Source organism: Delphinapterus leucas, chromosome 13 (genome assembly GCF_059928025.1).
Source record: "Delphinapterus leucas isolate spDelLeu-1000000601 "Yukka" chromosome 13, BTC_Dleu_Yukka2, whole genome shotgun sequence".
Lineage (NCBI taxonomy): Eukaryota > Metazoa > Chordata > Mammalia > Artiodactyla > Monodontidae > Delphinapterus > Delphinapterus leucas.
Genome location: NC_143141.1, coordinates 40,496,026 through 40,517,971, shown reverse-complemented (window position 1 = coordinate 40,517,971; position 21,946 = coordinate 40,496,026). Strand labels below are relative to the sequence as shown.

Below are 21,946 nucleotides of genomic sequence, written 5' to 3'. Positions count from 1 at the left end.
TATCACAGAAGAATTAGTTCTGTGCCTTAGAGGTAAGTTAGGGAAACCATAATGTCTCTGGGTTCAAGGCCTGAGGACACTGAAAAGGCGGGCAGGTTCCTGAGTTACATGAACATAAAACAACATTTGAAAGCTTTTTTGTGTGTCGTCTTACTCGTCCATCTCCCACCGTGGCTGTCCCCTAAGGTCCTAACTCATCAACCATGAAGTTTCCAACAAGGGGGATTCTCTGGTGCAAGACCACATAAGAGGGGCCGTGAAGCTCTGGCCCATAGCTCTCCATCCTGGTATGCTGGAATTACAGTGGGAGCTTTAAAAAGTGCTAGGGGCGGAGACCTTCCCCAGAAACTCTGATTTACATGGCCTGGGTGTGGCCTGGTTTTCAGTTTCCCAGGTGATTCAGATGCACAGCAACGTTTGAGAGCTCAACTCTGGGCCACGCTGGCACCAGCTTCACAAGGTTTTTCTTCACCATAGATGATTTCTAGCAGTAGGATTTCAGCTCCAGAGAGCCTTGGGCTTGCATCTATCACATGGTACCTTCCTGTAATGTTCAGTGTAGATTTCTCTTTCCCAGTAGACTGTGAGTACTTTGAAGACTGGGGCTGTGTCATTGCATCTGCTTCTCTATGTCCAGTATACCATGGCGCTCAATAAATGTTAGCTCAATGCATAGGTGCACGTCCCAAGTAAGGTGAAGTGGATGGTTGCCCCCAGATACCATGCCCTGGCATTCAAGTCCACCTTCAGAGACCCCACACCACCTGCTGCACATTGGGTGTGTACTTTGCATCACAGTACATTCCAGACTCGGTCCCCAGGTTCCCAAGCAGGGCAATCTGTGTAGAATTGCTCTGCTGCTGCCTCCTCCACAGGGCAGGAAACTCACCACAGTAGGTTAGCTCCCTATTTGCTATGGCTGGGGACTGTCAGCCAAGAACGTTTCATCAGCCACTCTAAGCCTGCTCTCCCACTGGCCCAGGAATGTGTTTCCCTGAATGCTGGAAGGTCTGCAACCAAATGGGTGGTTCTGAGAAAGCTCCTAGATGCCGTGGAAGCAAGTGTTCCATGAGGGATGGTTTCTCTTTGGGATGTGTCACTGGTTTGACATTGTCACCTGTCATTCTCTGAGTCTCAGGATGACATCATCTAGCTCAGGTCTCTGGGTGTGGTGGGAGGTGGTGCTGGCATTGTTTGTGTTTGGTTTTAGGCAGCTCCATTCCTTGGGACTGAATCCTTCAGAATGGGGTGTCTTAACCCAGGGCTGATAGATGGGTCTTGGGGAGCAGGGCCCATGACTCCCTGAAATTGTATATGGGGTATTGCATCTGTAGGCTTTAAGCACATTTCTCTAAAGAGAGAGCCCTCTAATTTTCTTCAGATATTTTAAATTGTCCATGAAACTGCAAAAGTTTTGGCCCATGAACTTCCCACTGTCTTCCCCACAGTTTTAACTTTCTGCTGTTCCTAGAAGGCCTTGAGCGGCTAAGTTCTAACATCATTCCGGCCCAAGGTACGGAATGAGGTTATCTGGGTTGGACCAGCCTCTGTGGACACAGAAAGAGACTATGGGTTACTTGGTTTTCTGAGAACGTGAAAGGTAGAGGAGCATATTAGTGGCCATCTGTCACCCTCTATCTTGAACACTGATGAGTGTGTGAGAGAGAGAGACGGTGTGAGAGAGTGTGAGTGTGTGTGAGAGTGTGTACGAGTGTGAGAGTGTGTGTAAGTGTGTGAGTGCATGTGTGTATGAGAGTGTGTGGGTGTGTGAGACTGTATGTGTGTATGAGTGTGTGTATGAGAGTGTATGAAATTGTGCGAGTGTGTGAGAGTGTATGGGTGTGTGAGGGAGTATGTGTGAGTACGTGAGAGTGCATACGTGTGAGAGTGCGTGTGAGGGAGTGTGGGTGTGTGAGGCAGAGTGTGAGAGAATATGTGAGTGTGTGTGTGAGAGGATGTGAGTGTGAGAGCGAGCGAGCGCTGCAGTCCTTCTCCCACTGAGCATGCGTGTCACACGACAGGCGGCCGTATCTCATGTGCCTGCCTTTCCGTGTTCACAGCCCTAGTTTTCCCGGGCTGGAAATCTCCTCCAAGACGAACCTGCTGCCACCAACACCCCCATCCCTGCCCACCCTGAACTCCTCACACAGCGCCCCCGCCCCATCACCCGGTTCTCCAGGTCCGGCTGGGTTTATTTTCAGCAGGACGCACGACGCTCCCCTCCTCCTCCCCTCCCCCTCCCCGGGCAGGGGCCGCGGATGAAGCGAAGCCTTGTTCCCACCGCAGAGAGTGGCCCAGCGCTCGGCCCCATCTCCTCCGCGGTGGAAACAGTGGCCGGCGGAGGACTGAGGCCGGGAAGGCAGCGCCCGACTCAGAGAAGCTGGGGGAGGGCAGCCAGTGCTGGAAACGCCAGGCCTGCTCCCTCTCTGCTCTGGGCCCACCAATGTCCTGGGGAGAGCGCGACGCTGGAGGCCTCCCTCACTGCCTGGGGCGGGCAGGCGGTCGGGGGACATCAGCCTCTAACGTGGCCTCTTGGCTCACAGCCTTGTATTCCCTACCCGAGGGCTGGCAGCCCTCCCTCCTCACGTCCCTGGTGCTGGGGTACTAAAAAGGCAGCATGGTGCCAGGGGGCACTTTTCTTGGCAGATGCCGGGCCCTGAATTCGGAGAAGTAGGTCTCACGTGAGGAACATGGAAATCCTGGGCTTTGTTATGAAACTGACTGTGGGGCCCGAAGCCTTGTATTCTCTCCTTGCCCATAATTTTCTGTGTTTAAACCCCACGCATGTATGAGCACCTACTTAGGTACATAGGGTACCGTAGCTGGCACCTGCCCTCAAGGAGACTGCAGTGTACTGTGGAACACATATCTGCACACAAGAATAACGACCATCATTTCAAAACGGTAGCTGGCATTTAGGAAGTGGGGACCACACCAGATATATGTGCTTCACACGTTACACGGATGACCCGTTTTCATCCTCACAGTACACCTGAAGTAGGTACTGCTGTTATGAGAGTTTACAGAGGAAAGTAAAGCTCAGAGAAGTTAAGTGACTTGCTCTAGGTCACACAGTAGGTAAGTGGCTAAGCCGAGCATCAAGTCCAAGTCCAAGCCCAAGTCCATCTCCAAAGCCTGTGACTGAACCACTGCTATGAGCTACCCCCATAAGGATGCCAGGCAACCTGAGCAGCCCCAAGAGTGGCACAGACAGTATGTGATATGGGCATTCAGAAGAATGAAGAAAAACGGTGATAAGAGGAAGGGGACAGAGCAGAGTGGGAGGGGGAATTATAATTCTGGAAAAGAACGCCTTGGACTCTGCCCTGAAAATCCATTAGTTCCACTAAAAGCTTGATATTGAAAGGGTGCCTGTGGTGATCTCAAAAGCTGTGCCCAATCTCTCCACTCTGACAGGCCATCCCAGCCACCAGTGTGGGAGCCCCTTGTCTGCTCCCAGGCCCCACCCATTGCAGACGATTCCCAGGGGCTCTGAGTATTCTGATGATGCTCCAATGCTCCACCCCATCCTCCCAGATCCCTCTACCCGGCTGTGTGGGCTTTGCTTTTAACAACCTGCACCTGTGGCTTCCTTAAAGGCCCGCCCTTGGGCTAATGGAGCCACTTTCTCCTTCAGGAGCAGGAAGCCCTGGGAATGTGTAAACCCCATCCCCAGGGTCACCTGTAGCCGTGGATGACTGTAGGATGAATGCTCAGCAGCCTTCCCTAAAGGTGGTACAGACACTGAGGGATGATTTCCACTCCAGAGCTCCTCGGGGCCCGGCTGGAGCTGGGCTTCATCTCAGGTCATATCCATATCCCTGCCCTGCCTACTTCCCTGCTCCCACGAGAAATTTCTCGTGCACACACACATCATCACGTGTGCACAAACCTCATCTCAGGGTCTGCTCCCAGGAACCAGACTTAAGACAGTGTGGCTGTGAAGTTCCAGCAACACCTCTGGGGAGGCCAAGTTGAGTTGAGCTGACCGGACACCACGCCAAGCCTGAGGCTCCAGGGACATCTGTGGGTCAAAGAACCCCTAAAGGAAGAGGGAGAGCTTCCGGAGAGCAGGGCAGGGACATGGACCGACTTTCACCCCTCCCACAGGAGCGCCTGTCTACGACTGCACATGGCGACTTCTGGGGTGGCCGTGGGCCTTCCTATAGAGATGGGACTCTGCTCTCCTGCCCTGCTCATTCCCACGCCACACGCATGTGAGGGGCTCGAGTTATCGGGAACAGAGGAGGGGAAACAAGGTGACTCCTGAAGGATAGAGAAAAGGTGAGGGAGAATATTCTTGGGACAGAAACAAGATGAACACTGAGGAGGAAGTCCTCTTGGGTCTCCCATTCATCACTGGAGCTAGACCTGGGGCCACCGCCTTGCAGCCTGCTCACTGAAGGTCAGACCCCTCTAGGCCACCTGCAGAGCCCTCAGCCCACAACTGGGACAGACACTGAATATGAGCCTTTTCTTCCTTCAATAAATCCTACTCCTGCCAACCATGGCACACTAAGGTGAGAGGAGGTGGTGATTCCCACGGGGGTTACCTCACCTGAGGAGCCATGTTCCCTGAGTTTCAGGTACAAAGACTCTGATGAGAAGAAACACATGATTAGGACTCCCTCTATGGAGATTCCACATCACCCCCTGCACACACACACACATGCATGCACACACACATGCACACACATGCATGCACACACACACACACGCACGCACGCACGCACGCACACACACCCTTCCTGTATTCTCTCAACCATGCATTGACCTCAGTCAAGGCCAGCTGGGTCGAGGCAGGTGACCGGGCCTTGAGGCCAGTTGTAAAGCCAGACTTCGGGGTGCCTGCGTTTTCCTGCTTGAGTGAGCCCTATCTGGCAGCCTGACCCAGGTAAACACTAGCTCAGGTCGCAGGAAAAGTGGTGGGGTTGGGAGAAAGAAAGTGGAGCACCACAGGGCCTTGAGACCTGGCTGACAGTGGTGGGCCCCTCCCCTGCTCAAATCATCTCGACTCTTACTCCACATCTGCTCAGAGACTGTGACCTGCTGCCTGCGGAATGCAGCTGCCTCCCTCCACAGCCTTGCGCAGGAGAGGAACAGCTGTTTCACCTCTGGGGAGGAGTCTCTCCCTTGGCCCCAAAGGGATGCTGTCTCCTGCCTTCTTCCTCATTCCTGCAGTTTTGGCAATTCTCCCTCCCTGGGTGATGCTAGGTGTGGCCTTCACTGGAGCTTATCCTCCACTCGTGGGTGGTTATCCATCATGAACCAGGAACGTGCTTCCTCCTCTCAGTCTGGGAAGGTCCTAAGGTAGTGTACAATTCCTCCTCCTTCGTCAGAACTTCCACTGATACTTCCCACAGCCAAACTCAGGCCTCAGCGTAGGCTGCGAAAATCTTCAGCAGGAAAGGTAGAGTTCCTAGTGATATATTTCCCTCCATTCAGATTCTCTCAGTAATAACTCAGTCGACCCTTAGGGCCATTGTGGACTGTTGTGTAGGTGGCATACTGCACAAGTTTGCCCTGCTGAAGGGATGAGTGGAGGCTGAAACTCAGCCAGAGCTTTCTTTGCCAAGCCATAAACTCTGGTATGAGACTGCATCCTTTTTATTCCTTTGCACAAAACCCCTCTTTGCTCAATGGGCTGTGTACCTAGAAGGGACACCTTTTCCTAATTCATACAAAGGCTCCCTATAATCTAGCTTCTGACCTGGCAACCTTGCTTCCCTCATGCTCTGCCTAGAAATGTTCTCATCTTTGCAGTCTCAAAAGACAACGTCTTTCTCTTTTCATCTCTCCCCCTTCTGTCTGAGGTCAGTCTAATAGAATCAGAGACCAACAGTCTATCCCTGTCATTGAGAAAATAATGCCCACGTGCTTTCTCAGATTCTCCATCCTCAATGAACAGTAGCCCCAGCCGCGCTGGAGAGAACTGTCAATACTGGTTTGCCCATCCACTCGGCCTGGTCTTTCTTTTCCTCCCACAGTGTCCAGCAAGATCATTTCTTATGAGACTCTCTCCTGGGAAGGTGAACAAAGATGAACCTGAAAAGATCCCCCTGATCCTGCTGCAGACTTAAGAAATGGCAGGTGGAGTTCGTGACCAGCCTGGCTCCAATTCCCCTTTGCTCTCCTATGTAGTACTTATTTCCCCTTGTCGAGTCTTGCCCTGCTAGGCTGTGAGCTGGAACTAAGCACTGCAGCTGGGGGCAGTGCCCAGTACAGAGAAGAGCTCAAACAAAATTGTAGAAAGTGCCTGCCAGGTACACTCCCCTCACCAGCTTCAGTCTATCTGATGCAGTGAAGGCACACTTATATCTCAAGCCCAGTTAGAAAACAGGTCCATGAAGAAGTGGGCTGATTTCTCAGTGTGTCTTTGTCTTCTTGAGCTTGCTGTGCAAGCGAAAAAAGAACAGTTTCTCCTAACCAATGAATGCAAGAACTTTATGCTGGGGAGAGGGTAGAACAGAAAGAGTAGCATTTTGACACCAGGGCTCAAGTCTTCTTTGGGGATGAAGATAATACATGGCCTGTTTGATTCACGCAGTTGTAGGACCAAGTGTGGTGGAAACGCTCTGTTAAGCCCTAAAGTGCTGAACTAATGAGAGTTATTACTGTAGCTCTAATCCTTCTGCCCTCCATCCTGTCCTGTCACGGAGAGAATACTGAACCTGGAGAACCTCTATATTTGTAGAAAAATCTGTCTCCCAAAACATGATTGTTTTCTCCTCGTTAAGACTTTTATTAGCAGTTATGGGAAAGTTTCATGAGCTTGGCTTTGAACCTTCTAAATTAGCAGTGATTTTTCTGCTTCTGTCTCAGGAGGCTTCAGCAAAAACAATCAGTCTGGGTTTGTTCTCCCTCCTCCCTTGCAACTACAGCCCTGAACCTTCAACCCAGCACTTGCTCTACAACGTGACCCAGTGGAGCCCAGAGGATGTAAAACACCTTTGGGAAAGTGTGTTTTTCACAATCCAAATAGGCAAACTTCACCTGCTGAGAAACAATTTAAGTTGCTGTCGCTAAAGAGAAGAAAGATAAGGGGACTGAGGTTAATCACACATCTAGCCTTCTATGCCAGGCACTGTACTAGGTAGTTCAATGTTAACACATTTAGTTCTCAGACCAAAATAAAGAGAAGTGTCCTTATATTATATAAAAGGAAAGTGACGCTTCAGTTAAGTAGATTTCCTGAGGTTACATACCTGCAAGATGGTGATTAGGTTTTGAGACAAATGTTTTTGACTTCAAAAGTTGTCGATAACACACTCATCATACACAGAGTGGCGAGGCTGATTTAAAGATTTAAAAACTGGAATGACAAGAAAGGAAGCGGGGTGGGCTTGTGGCGGGGCTAAGAGCCTGGAAAATGACCATTACCTTAAAGGTGCCAGGGGTTTTTTAGCCTCTAGAGGTGGATACTTCTTTTCACCTTTGGCGAAGAGTACTCCTTGGTTTGGGGACTATCATCACCAGAATGGGCTTTCTGGTGCTGAGAGGCACTTGCAGGAATTGAGGAGAATGGTTTCATGAGAGACTTGGGGGACCTGGCTGTGGGCAGCTGCTTCTTGAACCAAGGCAACAAGCTTGGCACAGATAAGAGGAGATACCAGGGCCACCCCTCGGGGTCTCTGTCTATAAAAAACATATGGTTTAAAAACGTATTACTAAATTCACAGGTCCGTGTTAGATATAGCCATGTATCCATGAAGATTTAGAATAATGGGTAGGAAAGAGGTACTTCTGTTTGTGCTTATCGTTCAATCAGTAAAGCTGCTTACCTGAAGATTCTTTGTAAAGTTCAAGCACCCAAAAGGGTAGCAACACAATTATTTCTCACAGTTCCATGGCGCTTTGGAAACCTTTGTAATTAAACAGTACAGGTTTCTTACTTCCCTAATACTGTTGTTTAATACTGGTTATATCATTACTCATGATGCTGCATCATTCATCATGCCACCAGCTGCCAGTCACTCTCTCAAAGGCTGTTCTGTGCTTCCTTGATGATGACCACAAATGGAAGTTTTATTCAGAGTATGCAGATGAATGTAAACAGTAATCTGTTTTCTAGTCATGTTAAATTATTGATAGGAATTTTATAGTGAAAGCACAGAAACACACTTCTGATTGTGTCTTATCTTAAACTCATTAGCCTAAATCACCGCGTTCCTAGAATGTGATCTCTTTCAAGAGAGTACATCTCTAAAGACAGCCTCTTCAGCAAGTGGTGATGGGAAAGTTGGACAGCCACGTGTAAAGCAATGAAGTTAGAACACACTCTCATACCATACACAAAAATAAACTCAAAGTGGCTTAAAGATGTAAATATAAGGCATGACATCATAAAACTCCTAGAAGAGAACATAGGCAAAACATTCTCTGACATAAATCGTACCAATGCTTTCTTGGGTCAATCTACCAGGGCAACAGAAATAAAAGCAAAAATAAACAAATGAGACCTAATCAAACTTATAAGCTTTTGCACAGAAAAGGAAACCATAAACAAAACAAAAAGACAACCTACAGACTGGGAAAAATATTTGCAAATCATGTGACCGACAAGGGCTTAATTATCAAAATATACAAACAGCTCATACAACGCAATAGCAAAAAAAAAAACCCAATCAAAAAATGGGCAGGGCTTCCCTGGTCGCGCAGTGGTTAAGAATCCGCCTGCCAATTCAGGGGATACGGGTTCGAGCCCTGGTCTGGGAAGATTCCCACATGCCGTGGAGCAACTAAGCCTGTGTGCCATAACTACTGAGCCTGCGCTCTACAGCCCACGCACCACAACTACTGAGCCCATGCACCACAACTAGTGAAGCCCGTGCGCCTAGAGCCCGTGCTCTGCAACGAGAGGCCACTGCAATGAGAAGCCTGCGCACCGCAACGAAGAGTAGCCCCAGTTCACTGCAACTAGAGAAAGCCCGCACGCAGCAGTGAAGACCCAACGCAGCCAAAAATAAATAAATTTATAAAAACAAACAAAAAAATGGGCAGAAGACCTAAATAGACATTAAGAGATTCCTCCCTCCCAGCCCTCTCTTCCTCTCCACCCCCAAAATACTGGAGCAAGAGGAAATGTAAGACCAGGTCCACCAACCCAGCTCCTCTAATGAGATCCACAGTGAACCACCGACAATCTCCCACCAGCCACAGTCCTACTTTCATTTCTGTGTCCTTACCTAGTTTCATAGGAAGTTTAGTGCCTTCTGCTTTTGGCCACCAGAAAACTCAGAGATACATTTGCTACCAGATATCTCAGGTGTATAAGACCCTGTCGTCCAGAGAATCTATTCTGATTGGTCTTTTCCCTCATCCTAATTTTATTCTGCATTTATATTTCACTAAGCACTGTGCATTTCCTATAAGCCACGTTTAATCCTTTGTGGAATGAAGTGGGGTACGAATAAATAAATAAATCATAAAGCCTGACCTCGGAGCTAAACTGAAACCACCTACATGTCTTCTCTACCCCCACCCAGCAGGGGTGGCTGATACAACGGCTCCTTCTTCCTGCGAGTGCAGCTGTCTCTGGAGGTGATGCTTTCCAGCCTTCTCACCAGCACTTTGAATTTTCACTTATTTATTCATTCAACAAGCATCTATTGAGCACCTAAAATATGTCAGGTGTGGCGGGAGATAAGCAAGTCCCTTCTCTTACAGAATCTATGTTATAGGGTGGGGGAAAGAGACAAACAAGTGAGTGAAAAAATAAATCACATGACTTTAGATAAGTACTATAAAGAATAATACATCAGGGTAGGGCAATTTATTGTTTTAGCTAGGATGGTCAGGGAAGGCCTCTGGGAGGGGCGATATCTGAACAAAGACATGAATAAAGGGATGGAGGTGAGCCAGTGGATGTTCTGGGGGAAGGATTTTCCAGGCTTCGGTAACAGCCATGCAAAGGCTGTGTGATAACCCCAATGAGCTTGACCCATTCTGGGTGACACCTGACTGTCGTCACCCTCTCCTTCACTAGCATTCTGGTCTAAGCCACCCCGCACCACTGCAGGGGCCTCCTGACTAATCCCCCTGCTTCTACTCTTGCTCCTCTTCTGTCTGTTCAGCACACAGCAGCCGGAGAGATCTTTTGAAATTATAAATCAGTTCACCCCACTGCCTTGCTCAAAAGGTTTCAACAGTTTTCCATTATACTCAGAATAAATTCCAAACTCTTTACCATAGCATATGAGGACCTACATGACCTGGTTCCTCATCTCCTACCACTGCTACTACAACCACCATCAACACCACCACCATCATTATGACCATCATCACCACCACCAACAACAACCACCACCACAACTTCATGCTACACCAGAAAAAAGCCTCCATAATAATACTAGTTAATGTATACATGTATATATGTATATACATACAGAAAGCTCCTATAGTATGGCAGACACTATTCTTAGCACTTTCCACATAATAGCTCATTTAAGCATCACATTTAAAATACAAATTTATATATAATTTATATAAATTTAACTTACATATAAATGTAAAGCTTCACATAATAGCCCACTTAAGCTTCAACAATGCTGAGGGGAAAGTACTATTATTATCATCATCATTATCCTCACTTTTTTTTTTTTTTTTTTTTTTTTTTGACTGCGTTGGGTCTTCGTTGCTGTGTGCGGGCTTTCTCTAGTTGAGGTGAACAGGGGCTACTCTTCATTGTGGTGCGTGGGCTTCTCATTGCGGTGTCTTTTTTTTTTTGCAGTACGCGGGCCTCTCACTGTTGTGGCCTCTCCCTTTGCGGAGCACAGGCTCCGGACGCGCAGGCTCAGCGGCCATGGCTCACGGGCCCAGCCGCTCCGCGGCATGTGGGATCTTTCCGGACTGGGGCACAAACCCGTGTCCCCTGCATCAGCAGGCGGACTCTCAACCACTGTGCCACCAGGGGAGCCCACGGTGTCTTCTCTTGTTGCAGTTGCAGAGCACGGGCTCTAGGTGCATGGGTTTCAGTAGTTGTGGCACGTGGGCTCAGCAGTTGTGGCTTGCGGGCTCTAGAGCGCAGGCTCAGTAGCTGTGGCGCACGGGCTCAGTTGCTCCGCGGCATGTGAGATCTTCCCGGACCAGGGCTCGAACCCATGTCCCCTGCATTGGCAGGCGGATTCTTAACCACTGCGCCACCAGGGAAGCCCTAGCCTCACTTTATAGATAAGGAAACTGAGGCATTGAATAAATAGATAATTTGTCCATGGTGAGCTAGCTATCAAGTGGTATAGCCAGGATTCAAACCCAAGTGGCCTGGCCCTGGAGTCCAAGTGCTTAACCACTACTCTCTGTGGCCATGTTCCTGCAGTGCAGCTCTACCTCCTAGGCAAGGGTTGATGGGTGCAGTACCTGGTCAGGATGGTAAAGGGAGGGTCATGGCCTCCTCACCCCTTTCCCCCATCTCTCTGGCTGGGATGTAGATATGGTGGCAGGCCACCGTGGAGAAAGCAGGTGAAGGCAATAACTGAAGTTTAACAAAGCAAGAAAATAGAAGGAACCTGGGTCCCCAACAAGATGGAGCCCTTCTATCCATCCTGGATTGCTTAGGGGAGAAAGAAATCAACTTCTGCCTGGTTTAAGTCTCTGTTATGTCATGTCTTCATTACAACAGCTGGGTCAATATCTGTAATAATAAGTGGGCAAATCAACCTAGAAAACAGAGGTTTGCCAGTGGCACAGCTGCCTGTCCGCGTCTCAGAAGCTGTGATGTGCCAAGGGGCCGATTCGGTCTCTGTATGAGGTCGGAGGTTTCTGAAGACCACTGCACCAGGCTGCACAAGCCAGACTCACGTGCTAGAGGTGGGGAGGGGCCCATCTCCACAACAGGGTCCTAATGATTTTATTTATGTAGAACCATAAATGTCCCAGTAGTTTTTATGAGTGTAAAGCAGAAAATTATCAAACCAGAGCAAGGCTTCCTAAGCAAAGAGCTGACACTCCAAAAAGCAGCCTCATCTGACAAAACAGTGTGTGCGTATATTTAGAGAATGTAAGATCACAGGAGAAACTAGATAGGCAGGCTTTTTTTAAAATTAATTTATTTTTTTATACAGCATGTTCTTATTAGTTATCTCTTTTATACATATTAGTATATACATGTCCATCCAAATCTCCCAGTTCATCCCACCACCACCACCACCCTCCCACTTTCCCCTCCTTGGTGTCCATATGTTTGTTCTCTACATCTATGTCTCTATTTCTGCCTTGCAAACCAGTTCATCTGTACCATTTTTCTAGATTCCACATACATGCGTTAATATACGATATTTGTTTTTCTCATTGTGACTTACTTCACTCTGTATGACAGTCTACAGGTCCATCCACATCTCTACAAATGACCCAATTTCATTCCTTTTTATGGCTGAGTAATACTCCATTGTATATATGTACCACATCTTCTTCACCCATTCGTCTGTTGATGGGCATTTAGGTTGCTTCCATGACCTGGCTATTGTAAATAGTGCTGCAATGAACATTGGGGTGCATGTGTGTTTTTGAATTATGGTTTTCTCTGGGTATATGCCCAGTAGTGGGATTGCTGGGTCATATGGTAATTTAGACAGGCAGTCTTATCTGATCTGAAGGCTGGGAAAGAGAAAAGTAGAGTGAGGGGAAGGAGGCTAAGTTGAGTCGCAAAGTTTGAGCATGGTGGTTTGGGAGGTGCAAAGAAGGATTCAAATTGCTTTTCCAAATCACTTTTTCTTTTTTTTTTTGCGGTACGCGGGCCTCTCACTTTTGTGGCCTCTCCCTTTGCGGAGCACAGGCTCCAGACGCGCAGGCTCAGCGGCCATGGCTCACAGGCCCAGCCGCTCCGCGGCACGTGGGATCTTCCCGGACCGGGGCACGAACCCGTGTCCCCTGCATCGGCAAGCGGACTCTCAACCACTGCGCCACCAGGGAAGCCCTCCAAATCACTTTTTTTCATTGAAAAATCAATATAATAGTGAAAGAAAATTTTAAGCTTCTGTGGTTTCACTAATCTTTAACGGAACTTTAAGAAGAATCTTTTATATATCTATCCCTTCAAGTCTTTGTACCCATAATTATCAATCTTATCTACAAATTTATTCAACTTTTAAAATTTCTAATTATGCTTCCCCATATTTCTACATACCTATTGCAGTTGTTGGGAAAGTCATTTAACTCAAAGAGCCTCAGTTTCCTCATCTTTAAAATGCAGCTAATAATACCTAGAGGGGTTGTTATTGAGGATTAGCTGAAGTAAAGAGGGTCAAACACTTAGCAGAGGGTCTGCCACACAGTCAGTATAACCCAGAAGCATCCCTTCTCCCTAGAGACTTAAAGTTTCCCCCAAAATCCAGTTCAAGGCCCCTGAGAGTCCAAAAAATCCCCTTCAATTCTGTGAATTCCTAACAATGAACTTCCTCAAGCTTCTCTCTGCCTCCATGCTCATAAGCTATTTGTCATCTGTTCACATCAATCCAGTAAAGGAGCAACAAATAAAAGCTTGGGTACATAAATCAATTATGGTATAATTGGCTGATGGATTACTAGACAGCAATTAAAAAGAACAGACCATTGTTACAGGGAGCAATACAGTCCAGCTCATGGTGGTAATGCTGGGTAGAAGATGTTAGACCCAAAATGACACATACTCTATGATCCCATTATACAAAGTTCCAAAACAGGCAAAACTAAGCTATGGTGACAGATGTCATAGTAGTGGTTACTTTAGGGGGAAGATGCATGGGTCACATTGCCAGAAAGCAGGGATCACCATGCTGGTTGCACACCATTGTAACGCTCAGCCTAGCACACAGCACAGTTCCACGCTCCGGGTGGACACTTAGTGCTTGTGGAATGCATGAATGTGGATGATGACACGTTTGAGATGGACAGTCACCTCGAGTCTAGAGAAGTATCATCACTTTCAGGGAAATGGTCTAAGAGTGGCCAGGCTGGTGCCCTCAGGAGTGGTCTTTTTTCCTGGTCTACATATTGATGAGAACTAATTGTTGTGTATGAAAGTCTCTTGGATGTTGTGACTGAGTACAGCCATCTTAAGAAAGCAAAGCGGCCATAGGAATAAAGATGTGATCTCACTCTTTGAAAGTTCATTCAAAAGAAAAAATATACACACACATAAAGGAGTTAATCACAATGATATGAAGGAGAAAAGAATTTGGAGGGAAGAAATTCATCGACATGGCACTTAAGAGCAGACTCTGAGCTTCTCCTGGGACCATTAGGGTTGGAAAACTGTTCTGCCTGAGAAAGGGAGAAATGTTTGGACACTAGAGAGGAGATGGCAGAGAGGAGGGGTGGGGCCAGAGCAGTCAGTGCAAGCCAGGCATCCTGCGTTGGCATCTGGCACATAATTGATAGGACACTAGCTAGAGAAAAATCTGCATTGGCTGGTTGAAAAAATAAGTGACCTCTAGAGCCTTCCCATGAGTTATTGGTCCATTATACCTTCAGCCAGACCTTTCTCTGCCTCTTTCAAGGCCAACTAGGATAAGAGATCAGCATAAGATCTCATTATAATAGCTTACATTTTTGAGCACTTACTATGTGTTTGGCATAGTTCTAAAATGTTTCATATATATAACTTCACTTAATCTTCACAACACTCCTATAAGATAGGCACTATTTTTATCCTTGTTGTACAGATTAGGAGTTGAAGCACAGAGAGGTTAAGTCACTTACTCAAAGTCACACAGCTGGGGCATATTGGAGCCAGGATTCAATCTAGGAATCTAGAAACTATACTCTTTTCTAATCGCTCCTCCTAAAGAAAGGAACCAAATCTGCTTTCCAGTAATGCCATGGCACCAGCCAAGCATGTCCACAAGCTACTCCCACAGGTGAGATGTGGACTGTTCCTCTCAGGATGAGATGGGCCAGGAGTAGTCAGGCATTTGGGGTCAGAGATGGCTTTGTGGAATGAGTTGGAAATGCATAATATGGCTAAAGTCTTGGAGGACATTCCTGGGGGAATGTGGGGTATATAGCTCCTTGTTCCTTTCTTTCCTGTTTTCCATAGTCACCATACCAAAGCACCTCATCATCAAGGCCCTATTTCCCTCACTCTCAGCTAATGGCCTCACCACCTGTTCCACCAAGGAAATAGTGTATGAGCCCCTCGACCTCCTGCTCCCGTAAACGTGCCGGTATCTCCAAAGAGCCCTGGGTCCATGTGTTCAGCCTAAGAGGACGTGTCCCCTGTCTCCTCCAGGCTTCACCTCCACTCCTGTTCCTATTCCTGTTACCTCTGCAGATTTCCCGGCCTTGGTTATTTTCTCTTTGCCCTGGCTCCTTCTCCTCAACCAATAAGGCCGCCCAAGTCCTTCCCAACACTAAAAAAAAAAAAAAAAAAAAAAAAATCCAACCACCAACTCCTTTTAATTGCTGCACCTCATGAAGGAGGTCCACCGTGGTGTTTCTACTTCCTCAAACCCAGTCCCTCCGCCACCCGCTGCAACCTGGTTTCTGCCCACCACACTGTTCCCTTTACAACTTGTTCCTGTGCTGGGCATGGATGACCTAATCTTACTTGACATCCCTACAGTGTTGGCAGCCTCCTTTGCCTTTTGTGAGTGTGAATAATAGTGTGGCAGTAAAGAGTGCTGGCTCAGGAGATGGACTACCTGAATTCAAAGTCCAGCTTCTACCTGTGTGACCTTGGACAAGTGACTTAATCTCTCTGAGCTGCACTTTCCTCTTTTTTAGAGGTACTCATAATAATGGTAGGTACTCATAATAATGGTAGGTTACACAATCAGGTACCTTAGATTAGATGAAATGTGGTACCTTCCTAAACAGAGATTAATGGTGTTTCTCACTGTTAAAAGCCTTAGCGACTCTCTTTTGCCTGGAGTATGAAGTCCAACTAACCTTAGCCACAAATACAGGGCCCATTCCCATCTTCCCACTCTCTCCCCCAATTCCACTGACACCAGATCACAGTGATGACCCAACAAACTACTCTCGCCACTGCAGGGGGCCAGTTCAGAAGGGAATATGGGGGGATGCTGTGCTGTGGCCTCTTTTACAGAAGTCAGCAAGCTGGACCTGCGTTCAGAGCTTTACCCCTCCCTGAGTTATGGCTTGAAAATTATTTTTCAAAAAGAAATAAACTATTAAATTTTCAGATTTTATCTTACAAAGATAGGACAATTTTGAAATTAAATGGCATTTAAAACTAGGATTAAATATGGGAAATAAAGAAAAAGAACATGTTTGGGGAAAATAATGTTACTTCATACATGTGTAAGTATTGTTCAATATGCAGATATTTCAAACCCATATTTAAATGGTTTCTAAATTTTGTAAAAGAGCTGATTTCCACAAGAAATGTAATACTTAATTCAAGTATAATTTTTCAATAAAGATTTGTTATGATGTTCTTAAACTTGGTTGTTGTTTTTGATTAGTTTGTTTTTTACTCTTTATTTTGAAATAATTATAGACACAGGAAATTACAAAAATAGTAAAAGAGGTTTTATGTACTCCTGAGGTTGGTTCTTAACAGATGCTAGAAACCAATATAATAAAAAATGTCCATACATTGAAAAGTTCAAAGAAAATTTACTAAAGAGGGGTTTTATGCATTTTATATATATTCCTGGGATAAATTCCACTTGGTCACAATGAATTATTAATTTTATGTATTGCTGCATTCCATTTGCTTATATTTTGTTAAGGATTTTTGTGTCTATGTTCACAGGTATACTGGTCTGTCATTTCATTTCCTTAGATGCCTTTGTCAGGTCTTGATATCAGGGTTATGCTGACGTCATAAAATGAATTTGAAAACTTTTCCTTTTTCTCCCTTTTTGAAAGAGTTTATGCAAGATTTATATTTTTTTCCTTAATCAATAATTTGCAAGTGAAATCATCTAGGCATAGGGTTTTCTTTGTGGCAAGCTTCTTATAGTGAAATTCAATTTCTTTATAAAACATAGATTATTTAGATTTTCTCTTTCTTCTGTGTCAATTTTGGTAAGTTGTATTTTTCAAAGAATTTGTTCATTTCACCTGTTTTCAACTTTATTGGCATAACGTTGTTCATAGTATTTCCCTATTACCATTATAATGCCTGTAGGATTGGTAATGATAGCCTTTCTTCCATCCCATATATTGGTAATTTGTATTTTCTCTCTTTTTAAAAAATTGATCAGTCTTGCTAGGGGTTTATAAATTTTATGAAACTTTTCAAAGAACCAATTTTCAAGTTTGTTAAAAATCCCTACAGTTTGTTTTCTAATATATTGATTTTCTGTCTTTATATTTTTTTTTCTACTTTCTTTGGGTTTAATTTCCTTATTTGTTTTTCTTTCTAAAGTGATAATTAACTTTAAACCTTTCTTCTTTTCTAATATGATCAGGTTAGTGCTATCAATTCCTCTCTAAGCACTGCTTTACCTGCACCCTATAAATTTTGAAATGTAATATTGAATTTTCATTAACATTCAATTTGAATATTTTCTAATTTCTCTTAAAATTTCTTCTTTAATCCATGGTTACTGAGAAGTATGTTATTTAATATCCAAATACTTAGAATTATTTAGTTATTTTATTAATTTTTAATTTAATTCCATAGTTGTCAAAGAACATACTCTGTAAGATTTCAATCTTTTGAAACGTATTAACACAAAACAAGTGTGTAACTTACTTTATAGAAAGTGGAAAGTGGCCATCAAAGAGGTGTAGATAAAGTGCCATGGGAGTTAGACAAGGGAGAGGGAAATTCCAACTAAAGTTAATCATGGAAGGCTTATGAAAGGAGGTAGCATTTGAGCTAGGTCTTGAAGAATGGATAGGATTAAGAAATAAGGAGTTAGAGGAAGGAAAAACTACATTTAGACTCAATTTTCCTTAAAAGGAGAAATTATCTTTTATGAAACCCAAGACCTCAGAGCACTGCTGCGAAAGTGACTACCAACCTATTGCCCCAATATTCTCCACTAAGTGTCCTTAAAACACCTGTTCCAAAACAACCACTTAGGTACTTGGAACTCTGAATCTGGCCACCTCCTGTGTTAGAAACTTAAGCGGCACCACATATTTAAAACTAGCAATGATAACAACTAGATTTCATAACTTGAAAAGTATTTTTCTTTTCATTTTCAGGACTCATCATTCTAAGATTTCCTTTTACGCCCACAGGTCTGGGAGTGTAAGAAGTAGGATACACTGGGAAGTCTGTATTCCCAGTCATAGCCTTTTCCTTTTGGGGAAGTCTGGAATTCTCAATGGTATCATTGGAGAAAAGCTCTACTTGTCACTACAGTCATGTGGCAAGAGTCACTCTTAGAAGTGTCACAGGAAAGAGGCAAGTGCCCTGTGGGGATCTATGTCATCTGAAAGTAGCTCCTGGTCAGAGCTCTCTGGGTGAATGAGGCAAATAAGTTTAGGCCTGAGTCCATTATCCTTCAGCCAAGCAACATGTAGGCCACCTTTCAGCTCTGCAGGCATCTTGGGGGCTTACAGCCACCATCTCAGAGCTCAGGGCAGAGATGGTGTTCTTTCCTACTTCACACGCCCTAGTCTCCAGTGTAGCGTTTATGGAAGTCCATCAAGTGATTGAGCAGGGCCCAGCTGAGCCTCCGTCTTCCCTGAGCTCTGCACTTTGCAGGCGTGGCCTTTACCCAGCACTGCCCTCTCAGAGGTAAGATGCTCGCCCTTATCTTGATTCTTTCTTGGGGACTGAGCTCCCAGTGTGGCCAGGTTGGTTTGGAATATTTTCTCAGATCTACTCTGACGTGTTAACACCCACATTCTCGCCTGAAGTTAACAATCCTGCCAGCCTTGCCAGACATCACGCACTTGCCTGTGTCACAGGTGCGCTGCGGGGGAGGGGGTTAAGGGCTGACCTGGGATAAGTATGAGCCCTTGATAGCGGATTCTCAAAAGACTGAGAAGCTACACCAGTCTATCAAGAACTTCAGTTCCGGACAGAATCATTTAATATAATTCCTAGCAAGAAAAGCGTAATCCAAAATCAGGTTTAGGGTTAGTCCTCTGTGGGTCTGATGAAACCTATTGGAAAAAATCAGCTTTCTGTTTCATTTGGTCTTGCTGAAGTCAGTGTCCTCTGGCTAGAGGCTGATTTTGGACACACTAGCATGCCTGCCCACGTGTGACACATTTCAGCCATGTGTTTACGATGAAACCTGCAGCAAGGTCCCCACCTCTAGTGAGCGGCCCCTCCATGACATTTGCAATTCTAAGGCTGTAAGAGCTCCCTAACCAGGATGGTGGTGAAGATGAAACTCTTCCCAGAATGCTTCTCTTCAGAGGCAACCGATGCTTTCGTGTCAGAGACACAGACAAAATGTGAGAGCAGAAAATGCCTCTTCCTCATCTCCAGTGATGGCATCTGATTGATTTTCAGGCTGAGTGATCCTGACAAAGCCTGCCAGCTCAGTTCTTAACACTGGACAGAAAACAGGCATCTGGTATCTCACCATCCAAGCGCGGAGCTTGGATGAACATACGGGAGCCTCTGGGCTAGAGGCCCCACAAGGCTGTTATGCCTGGATGAATCTTAGAGCGTTTAGGGACAAACACTTCAGTCTTGAGTCTGGTGCCTTCTTCCTGATGCGTTGCTTTATGTTACTAGTCCCCCCTTCAACTCGTCAATGACTTCCTTACCTACTTCTCCGTGTTTTCCTCTCTCTTTGCAGAGGAGGCTAATATTTGAGGACTTCAAGATTTGGAGGCTTTTAGACTCAGCCTGGAAACTGGAAAGAGGCCCAAGTGAAAAACAGAAATGCCTAATTGGGCCCTGTGGTATATGTTTGTCAAGGGAGACGAGGAGGGAATGCTGAGGACCCGAAAGGCCAAGAGAGGGCTCCTTGTAATGCCTCCTACAATTTTTGATAACACATTTATATGCCAAGACAAATGCTACAGAAAGGCACGTTCCAAATGTAATGGGTTTGACAAGATGGGGTAATGTCAATGTCATACTTGGTTGAGATGTTTCCAGTATCTTCCCAGAATGTGCCCAGAGCAATAACTATTCCAACAACGTCATTGAAACAGAAGTGCCCTGGAGTACTCCACCCTCCACTTTCGGGGTTAGGCTTTGTGTGTTATCATACATTCCTGACATGTAATAGAACTCCCTCCTTGTATATAAGATGCTTGGGCTCCAACATAACTGGTTTGCATTTAAATGCGCAAATATGATTATATAACCTTGATTCAATTAGCAGGTCTGACTTGACTTAAGCCTTGCTCGGGAATGAGCCAAACAGTCATCTAAATAATAATTAGAACAAGACAAACCAGGCTTTCTGGTCTCAAGTGTTGAGGACTGAAGGAACTTCGGAGTCACCAGATGGAGTTGAGGATGCAGAGATCCCAAGACTATGCTCACTCACCTTTGAGGTCCAGGGTTAATGATCTGGGGTTCACCCACAGTGGCCAGCAAGGGATCTGACAATTGCTCCCTCTTTCCAACTCAGCAATGATAAAATGGAGCCCAGAAGAGGTGATGTTGCCAGGCCAGGTTTATTCCATCAGCTGAAAGCAGGGTGAAGACTTAAGTTCAGCACAAAGGGCTGTAGAGTTTATCTCATTCAACCTCCCACCCAGTATAAGAACCTCTGACTGTCATCACACCTCTGCTTGGCCTCTGTGAACAACAGAAAGCCCACTACCTCCACCAGTCTTGGATGGCTCCAACTATGGTAAACTCTTCCTTGTTTTGAGCCCAAACCCACTTCCCTATAACTTTCATCCAAAGATCCTTTTATCCTTATCAATGTCATTTCTTAAATTCCTCTATTCCACTCCTTCAAAATAGATCCTGGATCTTAAAAAACTTGCTCTGCTAAGGTATCAGCAGCTTAGACTTGTGGTTTCTTATGAAGCCCAGTCATGGGCCTGCCTTGAATTTTGAATGTTTCAGCAGCCGTACCATTGAACACTACCACAGCCCCAGACCTGGCAGGGCTCAGGGGAATTAAGGAATCCAGAACTTTGCTGTATAAAGTCATTTGAAGACTAGAACAAAATTGGAGAGGAAAATAAAATAATTAATTACAGCCTTTGCCAACAGAATGACATGTGTTGATGAGACAATCTGAGTTGTTTTTCTGAATAGATTTTTGTATCAGTTTGACAGTGTCATTTATGAGTAGTTAAGGATGATATAGTGTGCCTTTCATAATATTAGACATGGATCCCACTGAGGGCCAGTTTGTGGAAGGGGAAGCCAGATAACCCAGTACCTTGATTAGATTTTCCATTTGAAGAGACTAGAATTCATCACAGTTTACACAATGCATGGCACCTGGGAGGCTAGGACCTGTGTACCTGTCTGCCTTTGCCACCAGACTGTGAAGTCCTTGGAGGCAGGAAGCATGTCCCCTTCATCACTGTACCCTCAGGGTTGGCACAGGTGGGTTCTCAGTAAAGCATCTCTGGCCCACAGCCTCCGTGCGAGAAGGGCTTCGGCTTCTTAGGTGGGGCAGGTGCTGCCTTCAGATTTGGATTTCTCACCACAGGTTCACTGTCAACCCAGAATCCCTTTGCTTTCCACCTCTAGTTGTAAATTACTTAGAAAAACGTGTCTGGGAATCCCATTCTGACATAAGGGGGGTGCGAAAGCCAGGCCTCATGTGCTGGGGTGCTGGTGAGTACCTGCCGTGGATGGTGAACTGGGTTCTGACACTATACTCCTGTCACCTCCCCCACCTTTTTTGCTGCCTCCCTCTGCTTCCTTCTCCACACTCAGTCCATGGGGCAGGAGAGAAGCCACAGTGGTCCTGGCACGCCCCAGGCTTCAATCCTGTCTTTGCAGGTATCAGATAGAGACCCTGGCTTCGAGACAACCAACTTAGGATTCAGCTTAGTCTGGGCCTGTAAGCCAACTAGGGAGAGAACGTCTATCACGAGTCCTTCACCTATAGACTAAGGGAGAAGGGTCATTATGGGACTACAGATGTCCTCAGGGGGTCTCTTTGCT

At 45.8% G+C, this 21,946-nt stretch overlaps 1 long non-coding RNA gene across 1 annotated transcript in view; it reads right to left on the bottom strand.

Annotated features, from left to right (window-relative positions):
• LOC115803584 (uncharacterized) overlaps positions 1 to 20,700 on the bottom strand; it is a 66,018-nt gene extending 45,318 nt beyond the window's left edge. The window contains exon 1 of the long non-coding RNA XR_016395433.1: positions 155 to 20,700. This is a non-coding gene — a long non-coding RNA (uncharacterized LOC115803584). The remainder of the gene's footprint in view (positions 1 to 154) is intronic.
• Positions 20,701 to 21,946: the final 1,246 nt, after the last annotated feature.